Source organism: Dasypus novemcinctus, chromosome 15 (assembly GCF_030445035.2).
Source record: "Dasypus novemcinctus isolate mDasNov1 chromosome 15, mDasNov1.1.hap2, whole genome shotgun sequence".
NCBI classification, from domain to species: Eukaryota; Metazoa; Chordata; class Mammalia; order Cingulata; family Dasypodidae; genus Dasypus; species Dasypus novemcinctus.
This window is the reverse complement of record NC_080687.1, coordinates 76,452,716-76,469,581: the sequence shown is the minus strand read 5'-3', so window position 1 is coordinate 76,469,581 and position 16,866 is coordinate 76,452,716.

The following is a 16,866-nucleotide window of genomic DNA, read 5'->3' as shown; positions in this document are numbered from 1 at the left end:
GCTTCCTTCATGGTGAAGGCATGGGGAAGGGAAGCAGCAGTCAATGAAGTTATGAAATTTTCCCACATCACCTTTATGGAACAGAATAGTAATAAGAAAGAGGAACTACAATCAAATCTGCCAATTTTACGGCACTGGTGAAAGCCCATTCCATCTGGGGAATGGAATGGAAGAATTATGCTCTACTAGTGGAGAAGAGAAAAAAAAAACTAGCTGGAACAATAACTACAGTAGAGAGAGAAGCAGGATCAAAGAGAGATTGCAACACTGAGATCCAGGGACAGAGTTTCTGCCTAAGTCTTAGACTTAAACGGAATATCAGGGAACTCCATCACTGCTGCTACTAGGCTAACACGTTTTTAATAAAAGTAACAGTGGTACAATGCAGAAAAGTTCCAAGAGACAGATGGATAAAAGCAACAAAGAAATGAAACTCGAACAAAGAACTAAATGAAAATAGTAGGAATAAAAAATATAGTAAAAGAGGTTAAGTAGGTCAAGGGACTATCAGCAGACTCTACATAACTAAACATAAATTCACTTAACTTAAAAATAAGTTGAATAGAAATTACTCAAAATAAAATGAAAAGGAAAAAAGTGAATGTGGGTAGAAATGGGAGAGAACAGAGTATCCTAGATCTTTGGGATAATAGGAAATGGTCTAACATGAAATTGAAATAACAGACTTACTAGAGATTTTATGGCAGATAAAATATTTGAAGAAATAATGGTCAAGATTTTCCAAATTAACGGTTTGCAAACAACAGACTCCAGATACCAAAAAACACTAACCAAAATGATACAAATAAAGCATAAAAATAAAAAACCAGGCATACCATATTCTAACTGCTGAAAACAAAACAAAAATCTTGCCATCACCAGAGGAAACACACACATCTAATGTAGGGAAGCAAATATAAGTTTAAAGCAGATTACTCATAAGAAACAAAGAAAGCTAAAAATGAGTGAAGTGAAATTTTTAAAGTGCTGAAAGAAAAAAAAAGCCTGTTATCCATAATTCTATACCCACACATTTGAAAAAAATAAACATTTTGTCAGAAAAACATAAAAAACAAGAAATGACATTTCAAGTAGACTTACACCACAAGATATGGAAACAAAGTCCTTCAGGCCAAAAGTACATGATGCCAGATTAGAATCTGTACTTCTACAAAGAAATAAAAATGGAATGTTGAACCAATAAGATAGAATATAGAAATGGAATAAATGAAGTTAAAATATAATATTTTCTTATTTTCATTTTTCCAAAACATAAGTATCTAAAACAAAACAAGTAATATATGCTTACTGTTCAAAACATATATAAAAGTGAAATATATGACAATAATAACAAAAAGGATGGGAGTAATTAAAAATATACTGATCTAAGATCCCTTACATTAAAATTGTGTAGTATAATATCTATTTGAAGGTAGATATTGATTAATTAAAGATATATTTTAAATCCTAGGACAACCACTAAAATGTTTACTAAGAGATTATAAAATTTTAAAAATAATTAACATAAATGGAAATCATAAAAAAAAAATCCTCATTTATTCCAAGGGAGGTAGAAAAAGAGGGAGGGAGGACATTAAAAGAAATATGAAAGACATAAAAAATTAGATAACAACATGATGGATTTTAATTGAAACCTAACAACAGTAAAAAATGAAATAAGCAATTAAATTTGATGGGTCAAAACACAACAACTCAACAATAGACATTATCAAATTGAATATAAAACAAAAATCAACTATGCTATCTGAAGACATCCTCTTTCAATGTAAAGATATAGGTTAAAAGGAAAAGAATGGGTAATGGTATACTATGACAGACTTAATGAGCAAAAAAAATGCTATAGTAGAATTGGATAAAGGAGATTTATTTCAAGGGATCTTATCAGGGATAAAGAGGGCAAAGGTAAATGGATAAAGTGACCAAAAAAAGCACAATAATCCTAAATGTTTATTCATCTAAGAGGAGAGCTTCAAAATACTGAACCCAAAATTTAAAGGGTAAACAGATGAATCCAGATTTTTTCCCAGGACTTCCCATTATTTTCTCAGTTATTGATAGAAAAAGTATATTGAAAATTGGTAAGGGTATGAAAGACTTGTACAAGAAAACATGCACAACACTATCAACTAACTTGATTTAATTGACATTTATAGAAATTTCCACCCAAGAACACCAGAGTACAGTTTATGTAAGTGCCCATGAAAGAATAACCAATACAGAACCCTAATGAATTTTAAAAATAGAAATAATATAAAGTATGTTTTGGATCATAACAGAATTAAAAATCATTAAGAAGTGTACCTGCAAATCTGCTAATATTTTAAAATTTAAAAATTACTTTCTAAGGAACCTAAGAGTTAAAGAGAATCTCAAAAAGTAAGTTAATATATATATATATATATATATATATATATATATATATATATATATATATATATATACTTTGAACTGAATGGAAATGAAAAACAACATATCAAAATGTATTTGATACAGCTAAAGCATTTCTCAGAAGGAAATTTATAGCATTGAACACTTATTTTTAAATCAATAATCTAAGTTTTCACCTTAAAAATGAAAAGCAAAGAGCAAAGTAGCCCAAAACAAGCAGAATAGAAATAATAAAGAACAGAAATGAGTGAAATGGAAAACAGCAAAACACTGAAGAAAAATCAATACAACCAAAATATGGTTCTTTGAAAATATCAATATAATTCATTGGCAGAGAAAATTCACAAAATAACCAACATTTGTAATAAGAAAGGGACCATCACAACAGATACATAGACTTTACAAGGGTAAATAAAATACAATGAAAAATTCATTCAACAACTTAGATGAAATGAAACAACTAGTAGAAAAACAAACTACCAAAACACTGGAGAAGGAAGACGATCCATTGCTTTTACCTGCTAAAGTAACAGAATTCATAATTAGTCTAAACCTTCCAAAATAGAAAATTCCAGGCTAAAGATATTTCATAGGAAGTTCCACTAAATATTTAAAGAGGAACTATTGCAAATTCTTAATAATCTCTTACAGAGAATAGAATCAAATAAACATTTCTCAATTCCTTTAATGAGCCTTTCTGTAACACCTAAACTAGTGGAGACATATCAAGAAAAGAAAGATATAAATAAATATCCATTATAAATGCATTTAAAAATCCTTGATAAAATATAATCAATAATTTATGTGAATTGTGAAGTTTGTTAGTGATAGAGGAAATGAAATTAGTCAGATTATTGGCATATTTTGGAAGTATAAATAGTTTTGTTGACATGTAGGAAGTAGTATTTGATTTGGGGTTTCATCCTTTTTTTGACTTTCAAGTGAATGTAGTGAGTACGTTGTTGGAAATTTGATTTTGGAATTTAATAGTAGGGTCCATAATGAGGATTCAAATTTTGGACATCATCAGAATTACTGCAGTATTTAATATGGTGACTTCTAACACATGTTGCTATTAAGCTCTTGGAATGTGATGGTGCTGTAATTGTAAAATTACATTAAATTTCAAAGAAAGTAAAAATAACTTCCTGAAAATCTTTTCTTATATTGGTTACATGTAATATGATAAAATTTGGGGCATATTTATTAAGGAACATATATTATTAACTTAAAATTTGCCGGTCTATTTTTACTTCTGTTTAAATGCGGCAACTGGAAATTTAAAATGAAATGCATGATTTTCATTCTATTTGTATTTAATAGTGCTGGTATAGAAAATATTAAAAGGGCATGAGACTAGAAAAGAATGTAAATATCAAAAAGAAGAGTTTCTTTATTTCCCCTTCATATTGGAAGCTTTCCTTCAAATTTGATGATTTTGGACTCTATGTGCATGGTACTTAATGATTGAAGAGCTTCTCCAGAGGGTGAGTTTATTGGGGTATTTCATCCTGCCTCTCTCCCTTATCTATATGGTAATTTTTAGATATTTCCACAACTCAGTTTCCCAGGAGAAGTATCCATTTCCTCCTGTGTCATTCTGTGAGCTAAGCAGGAGGTAGGTGCTATAAATGTTTCTAGTCCATATATTTAATAAACTATTACTTCATCCTTTTATTTTCAAGATTGGAAACTGACCCAACACTGTATGTTGCATTTTAGAGGTCACACCCTTTCCTGATGCTGGCGCTCAAACATTGAATCAAATCGGATTCCCTGAGTTGGCTTTTTTTTGTTTGTTGTTGTTGGTTTTTTTTTCTTTTTTTAGGAGGCACTGGGGACTGAACCCAGGGCCTCCCATGTGGGAAGCAGGCTCTCAACTGCTTGAGCCACATCCACTCCCCTGTCTTTTTAATAGAAAATAAACTTCAGGAGTATTTGGGAAGAGGAAATGTTTAGTGAATAATTGCTGCTGTGTGGTTGTCTAACTTCTTCACAAACAACCCATCTGCCTTGAACTACTCCTTTATTTTCAAAAGTATACCACATTTCTGGACAAAAGGACTTTACCTAGGAATCCTCACAGAGAATTTCTTGCATTTGGCTTCTCCTGAAAATGGCTTCAGTTTTAACTTTCCATATTCTAAGCAATTTGTCACTTGTCCATCTGATTCAGAGCTTGCACTTGCTACATTGGCACTTACATGTTTTTGTTAAACTTACTTTTGGTATTTTATAGCTATTTTAACGGGGCTTCAGAAAGCAAAAATGGTAAAAGAAACACATATGTATTAAACGCTATATTTATCTAAATGTCCCAAATATTTTAAAATTCATTTATGGCATTTGAAATGGTATGGCATCTCAAACAAAGCCACAATAATAGAAGCCAACTGTCAAGACAGAAAACCACTAACTATACTCCATTTCATTATTATTTATTTTGTTTTCTATTCTTCTTTCAATAATATTGAAACTATTCTTATAACTCTGTTAAAGCCACATCATATAGTAAGTGGAGAAACAGTTTAAGGAAAACTAAGACGTTTAAAGAAGTTCCCTGTGAATTTAATGTTAATGCTTTCACTTTATTTTATATGTCAATGAATATGTGGTGATTCAATACCTCTATAAGAGAGAATAATGTTTGCAAATAATGGTAGGCACAATATAACTGCATATAGTCATATGTAAGAAAGTACTTATTATTTGAGAATGTACCTTAAATTATACATATACCAGTAAATTACATATATAGAGAATATACAATAATACTATATATGCATATGCATATTTGTAGACAACTCTATGTACATATCTATGTATGTACATGTATGGGGCAGGTGTGTATATGTATATGTCCTATGTTACGATTGCTCTGGAAAGGCAGGAGAGTCCTCCCAACCAGAAAGTTGGTCCAGATGTCAAGGCCAATGATGTCCAATACACACACACACCACACGTACCAAGAAGATATGAAAACACGTATTAACTATGTAATTGAGGTCTCTGGGGAGAGCAGGGCAGGTGTCTCAAGAAGATCTGAAATGGCTTGCGAGAGTTTAGAAATGGCTCAGGTTTTTATTCTGGCTACTGGTTGAGACTGAGCAAAGTGCTCCCACTTGCTTGGGCAAGTGAGTTGTGTGGTTTGAATCTGCTGGCATCAAATGAGGGAACAGCCAGGCTTTCTTATCAACCTCCCTACTGTGTGCCACAAGAAGAGGACAGGAGGAGGCTTAAAAGCTGTCAGCAGGCAAACATTAAGAAATGGAATCAGACTTTTCTTTATACATATAAAATTTAATTTTATACAGGTTCTAAAATTCTCAGTAAAGGAATCACAAGAAAACTACATTATAATCCTTTCTTGATTGGACATATAATTTAACTCATCCCATTCATTAAAAACCTAAATAATAACCTGATCTTCTACTTCCATCAGAACGATGGAGAAAAGTGAGCAAAACTCCACCTTTTGAATGAAAACTAATCTTCATCTTCGACCTTAAACCTAAGGAGGTTTCAATCCCTCTTCCAACTCCCAGTGACTATATTTCTTACTGTCTTTGAGAATAAGAGAAAACTATGCCTTGTATTCTCAATATGAGGCTTCATCCATGAACTCTCTAAAAGATTTTGGATCAAAGGTAGAACCACTGATTTAAGTATGGTAGTCAGATCTTGAATGCAATCTCTTGGAGAATAGTAGCGTATATAGAAGTTTCAAGTGAGAATTTGCTTCAAAATAAAACCCTTTAAGAAAATAAACCCATTTCTAAAAATATTTTTGGTTAACACCATTTGACTTACATGAGCTTTAAATGCACATGATGAATTGGAGTTCATATTCATATGATAAGGGAGGCATGTGGGATAGCTTGTCATGATTTTCCATCACTCATGGCGTTCATGGCTCCATTTCAGCTGTATTTTCCCTTTCCTGCCTTAATTAATCCTGCTTTTCTCATTCTTTACTAATTCTCCTGGGCTTCTCAGTTATGCATGTAAATTAACCGTATCTTAGTCTTCCACAAGAAAAGCAGGGAAAGAGCAGGAAACTTTTTTTTTTAGGCTAAAATAAAGTAGACTTTGTCCTTTGGATTGTACTACATTTAATGCCTTGCCAATTAAAGATGAAAAATTCATGGCCTTCTTTTTTAAGAAATAGTGTAGCAGTCACTGTACCAATTTCTAGATATCGATTTTTAAAACCATATGTTGTTGGGACTGTGAGAGAGGCATAATCAACGTGCTGCTGGAGAAATAGAGGCAGACGTGATAGATTATCACTCTAGAGATGTGGGAAGACATCACAGAGAAAGGGAAGGTGAGAGTTTCTTTGATGCAGCTTGCTCCAACGTAAAAAAAGGGCCTCAAGAGGTCTTCTACTTTTACTCTGATTGATGACTGTGTCCTGATAGGTGACTATCAACTCGAACATTTCTTGGGAAATCTAATATAATGAGACAACTATATTAGCATATAATGACAAATAAGATTAGTCTAATTTTGGAAAATTTTACAAGTATTATTTTAAGAACTATGAGTAATGATTTACAGATTAATAATTACATATGTTTTATTTTAGACTGAGGCCAAAATAATGCTTCTATGAAATGTTTAAAATATTTTTTTAGAAAGAGAGCGTATTTTACCTATGATCTCAAAATGCTTTATTTTAATTAATTCTCAAATATACCTAATAAATATCTACCTTAGTCTGCATATGGAAAATGCATTGACATGTAAGAGTGAATGGAACATATTAAAAAGAAAATATCTTTACTTTTCAATATAGCTAAACAATTTAAAATGCTGTTGTCTTAAATTCATTATACTATTAAAGGTAATCTTATAATAAGATTGATTTTTAACTATCTAGGTTTGAGGTAATCAGTTTAATATTCACAAAAGAATGTATATTCCTTTACCCTCACGCCATGGTAAGTAGAGCTGTAGATGTTCTGTATAAAGAACTAGCACAGGGAAAGGGACATTTTAAATCATGTGTCAATTTTCAGAGAGCATCAAATAACTTTGCTATTAATATTTTGGTGTGCAAAAAATGTGTTATTTAAACACTCATTGCTATTAATTCCTTTATTATTTATGATATAAAGAACACTTACTGTTTCTTTTATTTGTGAGGCTCTTTTCTTTTGTCTTTTAATCAGTTTGTTATAATTAATAATTAAGCTATGAAAGGATGGCATTAGAAAAATTATGAATATTATTTCTTTATTGTTACAACACAGAAAATTTATTACCATAATCTTTTTAATAGATAAGGAAGCTGAACCTCCTATAACTTATGTAACTTGCATAAGACGACAGGACTATTGGTTACTAAGGCTAGCCTGGCCAACGACATATTTCTACCAATCTGCTTTCTCTCTAAACACCAACACAAAGAAGAAAATGAGGCTAAAAACAAAAGGCAAATTAAAATCTAAGAAATTAGGAAGGAGTTTTGAAACTGTCAGATTAAAAATAGCTAGAGTTTTATATTGAAGTGGGATTTTAGTTTCTTAAATCCCAAACCAAGAATTCAAGATAAACAAACAAACAAACAAAAACAAATAATAACGTGGTGGAGCATGGTCAGGTTGGTAGAATGCAAGTTTTTTTCTCAGTGATTATCCAGAGCTTTTGCTGCTGTTTGTAGTTTTCATTTATGCACTGGATGAATCAAGCCTGGGAAAGATTCTCCAGCCTTGAATTTCTAGTAGAAAGACTTAAATTCATTTTTGGCATGGCCCTCCGTGGCCAAATTCCAAATTCCTAACCTTATTTATGTATAAATTGTGACATGACCATGGAGCCAAGGGGGATGCTTGATGTACTAGGCTCCCCAGTGTTGATTTTCAGGGCCAACATTGGAGTGTGAGATGAAGAGCAGGTTCTTGAGAAGAAAGGATTTATGTGCTTGGAAGTGGTAGTTGAAGGTAGAAAGCCACATTGTTGACAGTTTCCATGTATCTGAAAGATGTACATCCTCAACAATTGAAAATCCCTTGTCCTTTTCACTTACAGTATAAAATTATTGCTGCAAGACTGTTTAGCAGATTTTCCATTTTAACCATTTGAAGGCAAAAATGATTTATGTTATTTAGCAAATCCATAATATTTTACTTATAAAATATTAATTTATTTTATATTTAATATTAATAAATAAAATGGATTATTTATTTGTTTATTCATCCATCCATTCATTAAGTCATTCACTCATTTACTATTTTAATTTACTCATTTATTTACAATTTATTTGAGTGACTACTTTGAGGCTGGCACTGTTAAAAGTACTTAGTGTATAACAGTGATCAAGGTAGGTAAAATTCCTGTTTTCTAGCAGTTTTCATTTTAGTCATGTAAGCAAAGGTAGTAAACTAATAAATGTGCAGAAATTTAGCTAGTTATATGTTGGGGAAAAAAAACAAACAAGGTAAAAGGGAAGAGAGTGATGTGGCCACAGGCCTTATTTAATGGTTGACAGAGAAGACTTCTGCTGTACTTTCATTGAAGGATCTGAGATGAGGTATAGAAAGATCCATATAATTATATAACTGAATGAGTGAGGTAAAAAAATTGCTAGTGACCAAAATCCATGTGAAACTGTAAGGGAACTCTTATTTTTTAAAAAAATTTTAAGAAAAGCTTTTCAGAAGTAGAAGCATATCACCACATATTTTTATAGATGCAATCATTTTAGAAATATAGTGTTACATAGAAAGTCTTCTAAGAAGAGAGACATATAAACAATGGCAGTGATACAAAGGCTCACATGTTAGTTTAGAAGGAAGAATAAACAGTGGAACGATTCAAGACATCCACAATGAAAATAAGCCAAAAGTCAACAACAGATTAGCAACAGATCAGCTATAATTTTTGAAATTAGGAGACAAGTGGTTGTTGATGGAAATGCATCAAATATCACTCATATACATTAATAATGTCCTAGAATCAGAAGAAATATTACATGTCAACATTATTATTTTTATGTTCTCATTTTAAAACTTTGAAAACAGAGTCATGGAATTTCTATCAGTCAGGTTTCTCCAGAAAAGCACAACCAATAAATAGAGTTATTTCAAGAAATTGGTTATGTGATTGAGGGGACTAGCAAGTTTGAAACAGGTAGGACATGCCAGCATGCTGGAAATTCTTAAGAGATGATGCTGTGGTTTTGAGGCAGAATTCCTTCTTCCTCCGAGTATCTGAAACTTTTGGTCTAAGGCTTTTGAAATGATTGGATAAGGCACATCCATAGTATTAAGAGTGATCTCATTTACTTGATTGTCAACTGATTGCAGGTATTAGCCAAATCTACAAAAATACCTCCACAGCAACACTTAGATTAGCATTTGACTGAATGACTACTCAAGTTGACACAGAAAACAAACCTTCTCTGGTGCTTAAGAGACTTTCTCAAGTTTACCTAAATAGTGAGAGAAATAATTAAGTCTGGAATTCTCTGTACAGCCACAATATATCTTTCCCATACACTTTGTAATATATATTGAAATGAATTTCAGTGGGGAAATTAAAAAAAAAAATAAGGAAAAAAGAAAAATTTGTTCTCTGGAAATAACCTTGAATTTATATAATTTCTAGATTTTTTTCTCGAGAAATATATATATTTTAAGAATTCTATGTAGCATGGCAATCCTTGGGTTTTTAAACGTAAAATCCATATTTGCTTTTCTTATAAATTCACCATATAGGATATATGAGAGTATCAAATCAGTTCAAGGAAATAAATAACATACATATGGATCTTCATGGTGGGGAGGGACAGAGAAACCTATTGGGATCTCTTAAATGTTTAAATATTTTCAAAATGTTATTTTTGTTTTATGTGTATATATTTAATCCTGATTAATAAAACTGCAGATGCAACCTCTGAGTCTCATTGTTCCATCCTAATAACCAGCAAATCTTTCTCCACAATTATACATATATTATATTTCTAACACCCCCATTAATTTATTATTCAGTTGGTAATCTGTTTCTACTCTACTTATTCTGTTTTCATCTTCCCTTTATCTGCAGAAATATTTAATAAAATCAAATCATTAGTTTTAATTCAGTTTGCTGATATTCATTTGAAATATCTCGTGAACCTGGCATAATTAATATTATGAACAAAATAAATGTAAGAGAAGTTTCTTGTTGTTCCCTTCCTACGTAAATTATATTCAAATCCTACTTTCAGAATGACAATAGGAAATGTTGTCTAATTTATTCTTCCAATTCTATAAACCTGAGGAACTTGGAGAGAGAACTGGAGACAGGGTCGCTGAGTAAGGGATCTTATCTCTTTTCTGTAGATGCTAAAATTCTGTTTTCTCGGGTTATTTTTAATGTGCAATTGGTTTTGGCCTCCTCTTGACATTATATATAAATTATCCCAGTGAGTCTAAAGCTGTGTTCTCTCAACCAAATGTATCAACATCACCCGTGAATTTGTTAGAAATGGAGATTATCTGAACCCACTATCAACCTACTGAATCAGAAACGGAGCGGAGTAGCAAACTGTATTTTTTTTAATATACCTAAAAAATTTTTTTAAAACTTAGATTACATAAATGTTACCAAAAAATGTAGGGGGTTCCATTTGCTCCACTCCCTTGCCAGTCCATATTTTCCCACAGGAACAACATCCTTCATTAGTGTGGCACATTCACCACAATTGATGAACACATCTTGGGGCATTGCCACTAAATGATGAATATAGTTTAAATTGTAGCTTACATTCTGTCCTGCACATTTTTCCAAGTTATTACAAGATATACAATGGCCTGTATCTGTCATTGTAATGTCATTCAAGATAATTCCCAAGTCCCCCAAATGCCCCAAATTACAGCTAATTTTCCCCTCCTCCACTCAGAACCTCCAGTGGATACTGCCTCCACATACATGATAAAAGTTCTTCCATTGCTAGGATCACAACAAGTCTACAGTAAAACAACTGTAGGTCTACTCTATTCTATCATCCATTCCCCAATACTGAGGATTCTGTGATGGTGATGCCCATTCCACCTATAATTGAGAGGGGGCTTAGATCCCATGAGGCAGATGGATAGAACTTTCTTGCTTGCAGTTACAGACACTTTTTGTTCCTTGAGATGGTTATTGTCAGTCATCATCTCCTTGTTAATTGTCCTGGGTGAGTCCAATGAAACAGAACATAGATGTTACAAGTCTGTTGAGATTCAGGACCCAACTAGCACATGGAGAGCCCAAAGTTTTAAGTCTCTTGGACATATAACTATCAGCTCTAATACTAACTATACATTCAAATAGAGGGGCAGCAAAGCCATGTGTAGGGAAAACTCAACTGAGTCCAACTCTATCACAGTGGGGAGTGTAAATTACAAAGTAGGGTCTGTTTAGAGGCCACCAAACTGTCTGCCTTGCTCTAGTGTCTGGATATCTCCATAGCCCTCAGGAGCACCCCTATTTGAGGTAATATTTACTTTGGCAGTCAATGAGTTCCTGCTGAAATATGCATAAGTGTAACCTTTGAAAGTCTTTGAAAGACTTTGAAATCTCTTAGCCATAGAAACTCATTTATGTTTACCCATTCCCCCTTTTAGTCAAGGTCATTGTCCAGTTGCATTTTTAGTTGGTTCTTGTGGTAATCCCTTGGTGCCAGGAAGGCTCATGCCTAGAAGTGATGTCCTAGGCTAGGGGAAACCTAATACATTTATATGCTTAGATAGAGACCACATTTGAGCAACAAGGAGGTTTTCAGGAGATAACTCTTGACACTATATAATACCAGGCTAAGTTTCAATTTCAAAAGTAAATGTTCGTAAGTACAGTTATCACAATCAATGGTCAATCCTACTTCAGTAGTCACTGCCCCTGTACTCAGAGGATTCTTGCTATCCCATTAGAGAATGTGGCAGAGCTCTTCAGGTTGGGAATTCGATATTTCTTTGATTATCGTGTAGATCCTCACACACTGTGGCAATGCCCCATGAACACTTGAACATATTGATATTCCTTATAGGTATGCCCCAGGTGAACTTACTCCCATGCATCTCCCATGTCTGACATGCTGCATCAGTGATCCTCCCCTGCCACAGTTGTAACCCTTCTGTGATCCAAACTTCTTCAAAATTGAAGCCAACAAAATAACCAAATACAATTAATAGGAAAACGATATAACAATGATGGTTTTAAAAATAATGAATAAAATATGAAAAAAATTAAAGTTTGAAATAATATAAAAATTAAAAATTAAAAAATTTTTTGACATATCGTTCATCAGTGTAAGATCTGTTGTCTTATATGTACAGTGACCTTTTCTTCCATTTATTCACCCAATGTCTTATTTTTTTCACTTTGTATTCAAAGAGGCTTTAGGTTACAGAAAAGTTATATACAGAATAAGTGATTACCATATACCTAATGTCCTCTCCCCTTTCCCCTGTCCCCTGGTATAACGTTTTACATGCATATAGTATCTTTGTTATAATTGATGTACAAATATTGAAACACTGCTACTAATCATAATCAATGATTTATATTGTGCTTTACATTTTGGACTGCACACGTTTATGGATTTTGATGAAGTTCGACGTGGTCTGTATCTATACTTGCAGGATCATGTAGAACAATTCCATCACCCACAAAATGTGCTGTGTTCCATCTATTCTATTCCTTCCTCTTTCCTTGGGACCCACAGTAACCACCAAAATTAACTCATTGAAGGACCAGATTCATAGTTATTTGCAACAACATTGAGGGCTTAGCAAACTTATTTTAACAAGTTCTCTAGTTGATTCTAGCTCAAGCTTGAGAACCTCTGGATAAGACTAACAGGAGCTAGATGGCACCTAGTTTTCCTAAGTAACATGATAAATAAAAAGAGCTGTGAGCTAAGGAAAAGCTAGGTTGTGGATATACTAGCAAAAAGAATTGCATACCAAAGATCTTGAGAATAGCTCTGCAGGGTAAGAATGGTGACATTAGCCAAAATCAATTCCTTTGCAGACTATGGCAGACTGTTTAGGTCTAGCCAAGACAGCTCTCTTCTGAGTTACTAAAATGGGAAAGAAATGAGCCTCCAGTGCCATCTGATGGTGTTAGACTCAACAGAATGAAAATTATATTTTATGCTAGGATTTTAGGAAAATATGTTAATTTTGGTTTAAGTATAGACATCACTGTGAAGAATAATGTTAAACAATTCTTGGGTAAATATATATTTTTGTAATTTACACAATTTCAAATGATTTGTGGTTTACATTTTTGAGAGTACTTATTACATTACTATTATTTCTGTTTAGCTGTATTATTTGTACCTTATTTGTAACTACATTGCATGAAAACAGCTGTATTTAAATCGACCTTTCTTTAATACACAGCAATACCATTGCAAAGCTCTTTAGTAAAGAAACTTTAATACCCTTACTTATTTCCATTTCGAGCTAAGCTTTTGACCAGTAGCTTCAGGAAAATCTTTTTTCCCTCCTCTCTCTCTTTTTGTCATATCTCATTCCTTCCAATCTGACACTGCTTCCTTTCATCTGTGGGATTAAAATAAAATAAAATAAAAATAAAATAAACAATTTATTACAATGGAAAAAAGAAAACATATTAGAAAAAAATAAATATGAAAAAATGAAAGTGATAAATATTAATTTTTCAAGAACAGAACATTATAATACTTCTTAAGCCTTTATTCTCTACCATAAAAAACATTAGTTCATATTCCTATTTTTATTTTTTACTTATATACAGTTTACTTTATCATCACTTTTAAGTCTTTGTCATGCAACTAGAAGGATGGTATCATAACAGGATATTTCAGGGACCATTTTCAGATAAGTTACTAATTTTTCATTATAGGTAAATTATATAATAAATCAATAAATAATACAAATTTGTATCTCTTTGCACTGACAATTTCAAACTGCTGAAATAATGCAGATAAAAGCTCTTAAAATAATCAGTTAACATGACACAGAGGTATTAATTGGATAATTTCCCTGCCATTTGTGTTACACCTCAATTTTAAAGTTAATTATCATGACAAATTATCTTTGTTTTATACAAGAACCTTACTTTGATTTTTTTTGGATATCTTTATTTACTTAAGTCAATTTCAATAATTCAATTAAATAATTTTAATTATGAATTTAAAAATAAAATTAAGTTACCTAAATTCAATTCATTAAATTCTTTTTGGTGATTTAAAGTATTAATTTAGTTAATAATTAAATTTATTAATTACATCTTCACTCTTTTCTCATAGTAAAGCTATTTGAATAATTGGTATTTATAATTTTATTTGTATATATTCTTAAAATATTGTACATTTGCATTTTTATTTGCAAAAGTAATAATGTATTATACACCTTATTTTGTTTCTTAAATTTTCACTCAGCACTGTGTATTTACATCTAGTTGTTGAGATTTAAGTATTGCATAACAATTGCTTCCATATTTTGTGGAGAGTGTGGGAAAAAGTTGTATGATGTTAGACTAATTTTTTCCCTTGAATTTTTTAGATTCTTTCTATAGAAAGACTCATCAATCTCACACTAGCTTATTTTTTTTATTGTGGGAAGAGATTAAAATATCAGTTTATGAACTGATTGTAGGACTCTAAATATTTTCTATTACTCAGGTTAGTTTAGTGTGTTTATATTTTATTTTAATTTGGTTGGAATACATCTATTAATCATATCTTTTAATTTTCTTTTAAAATTGTTAAATCCATACTTGATAACCTCTAATTCATTCCTCATAATGTTAATCCTTCCATATATTTTTTCTTGACAAATATCTTAATACGTTTTGTTTCTTATTATTTAATAGTATTTTCAAGGAAATAAACATGAGTTATTTGGTAATGTCTACAGAATACCTTGATTTTTCTTTTATTTCTTTTTCTTCTTATGTTTGTTATTTTATTTCTTCTACCCTCTTTGGGGTTTGTTCAACCGTACTTTTATTAAAACTTCTTTGATGTATCTTGTGCTTGCTTATTTCCAGCCTTTTTTCTTTCTTTAATATAAGCATGGAAGCAGTGATGTGCTAGCATTAAAAAAATATAATTAACAAATGAAAGTCATGAATTGTAGCTGTGACTGTTACTGTAGTACAAATGCTCCATCATGGTCAAACTCAAGCTACCCAGTGATGTTAACCCCCTCACAAAATACCTTACTGAAAATTTACCAATTGGCACTTGCAAACCAGTAGAAGCCATCTCTAACATAGCCCTGTATGTAAGGCTATGCATTTCCTTTTAAGGAGTGTTTAAGGCTATGTTACACAAAACCAGAAATAAGCATTTTTGTTTTCATATGGCACAAAATCTTTAATTTTTATTTTACAATTTCTTTTTTCAACCCAATAACTATATAAAAAATTTTTGAGCTTCCATATAGTTGTCTTTTCTTAATAATTTCTATTTGGTTATAATGTAATCAGGGTTTATGATCTTTCTGATATCACATTGTAAACATTATGTGAAAATTGCTTTCTGACCCAAGCATGGGATAGTATTTAATTTTTAAAATGTACTTAAAAGAATGCATATACTCCAATTTGAGCATGAAAATTCTTGTATGCTCTTAAGATCAATTTCTGTAATTCTGTTCAAATATTCTGATAGAAGTATTACCTTGTGGTTTTCTAGTTATTCAAAGAAGAGTATTCAAATATAAATTTTGCTCTTTGTATATTCAGGTAACATTATTATGTATATAGAAGTTTAAATAATATATTTCCTGGTGAATTGTAACTTTTATCAATATATATGTACTGTTCTGGTCTCTGATAAATTAAAGCCTATTTTGGCTGATATTTATAAAATGATACAACCTTTATTTGTTCATTTTTGCTTGCTTTTTGCTTGTTTATCCTGTTATATAATTTTCTGGAATATAAATTATGTTTTTAATCTGTAAATTTTAATTTTAAATAATGTTTTTATGGACGTTTACTATTTTGGCATAATATGGTCCTAGTTTATTTCTCTTATCTATAATTTCATTTTTAAAGTCTATTCTTTCCTTACATATTCATTCATCATGAGCCAAAGTTTCAATTCATTGAAAGTATTCTTTATTATCTACATTAACAATTTCTTCTCATGTAATACATTCTTTATTGATTGATGAATGAATTTAAGTTATGGGGTGTCACTCTACTCTTATAATAATTTCCTATTAAATGAAAAGTAAACCAGCATTTCAGTTATGACTCCTGAGGACAGTTCTGTGGCTATTAAATAACCCCAGACTGGAAGTCAATTAATTGACTAGATGTGGTAGAAATAAAGACTTTCAGCCTGTAATATTCAATAATGTATGTCAAAAAATGTTCCACATATAGATGGTTTTCCTAGTACTGTTATTTAAGGAAGGAGTGTGTTTCAATAGAAGGAGATTTGAAATTGTGTGGTGGCTGCACTTTTCCCTACTGGGTGAGATTTTA